This window comes from Pteropus vampyrus, unplaced genomic scaffold, assembly GCF_000151845.1.
Source record: "Pteropus vampyrus isolate Shadow unplaced genomic scaffold, Pvam_2.0 Scaffold9168, whole genome shotgun sequence".
Classification (NCBI taxonomy): Eukaryota; Metazoa; Chordata; class Mammalia; order Chiroptera; family Pteropodidae; genus Pteropus; species Pteropus vampyrus.
In genome coordinates, this window is record NW_011897949.1 from 1 (window position 1) to 1,272 (window position 1,272).

General features: G+C 38.5%; 1 pseudogene; it reads right to left on the reverse strand.

Moving 5' to 3' along the window:
* Positions 1-115, reverse strand: LOC111734903 (annotated as a pseudogene; the record flags this gene model as incomplete).
* Positions 116-1,272: the final 1,157 nt, after the last annotated feature.

A 1,272-nucleotide genomic window follows, 5' to 3' on the forward strand; every position in this document is an offset into this window, starting at 1 on the left:
GCCTACAGCACCTGGTCTTCCTAGGTGGTCTCCCATCCAAGTACCAACCAGGCCCGACCCTGCTTAGCTTCCGGGATCAGACATCGGGCTTGTTCAGGGTGGCGTGGCCGTAGACCAAGGACCGTGGCTCCATTGGGGCACGAACCCAGGACCTTCTGCGTGTATAGCAGACGTGCTCACTGCTACACTATGGAACCACATCCAAAAAGATTTATTTTAAATGACTGATAAAAAGGATCAGAAAAGGAACACTGATAATTTTATATATATAATTATAGCCCAATGCTCATAAATATTCTCGTCTTTCATTCTCTCAGAACCTAAAGAAAAGAAAAAAACAAGATTTTTTTTTTTCTGGATAAACTATTCAATTTATGCTATTCTACACGTGAACGAATGTTTAACAAGAAAAACAACTGAATAAGAACAAGCATTCTTTTGACTGAGGGAGAAGAACAACTTTATTCTCATGAAACCACGTATGTGAAGAAAAAGAAATAAAATCAATGATCGTTTTTCTGCGGTCTTATTTTCAGAGCTGAATTTTTTCCATTTTAATAATTAGGAACTCAAGACTGTATTTTTATGGAAACGAGGAGTTTTGGGCAAGTTACGTCATGTGACATGTCACGTGACACGTCACAGCCTGCCAGTGTAACCCTCTCCACTTGGCATTCTTTGCCCACAGACCATGAAAATCATGATCATTCACAACCAGTTTTCAAACTACCGACAAGTCGCTTTTTCCATGGGAATAATCCATGAAGAAACAGCAATCTACCCTACAGCTTCCACCTCCGAAATTTGATTTCTATACTTTGGCAGCCTATACAGTACAATTAATGTTTTATTCATGCTTCCTGGCCAAAACGAAAAGAAAAGAATATTCAATAACAAATTACCATTCTTTTACGATATAAGGTATCCCCCCCTCAAGGAAAGGAAATAAACGAGCCTGTAATTTTTGAAATCACCTTCAGTACTGAATATGACATTATCAGATATGTGCAGATGACGTACAGAGCTTGCAAGTCAGCACCTGTAAGCATCACAAAACCATCTTATTACTGAACTTCTGAATATAAAGTATTTAAAAACAAGAGATAGACTATATTCTTTCACCCTCTGGCGGCTTAAGTCTGGATAATGTAGCCGAAAATTCCGTACAAGGGACCTGGCTCTCTTTTTCAATACACCATTATACATTGGTACCCTCCTTTCCTTCCCCCCATCAGTTTAAGAATGAAAATAAATAAGAATCTAAACAAATAA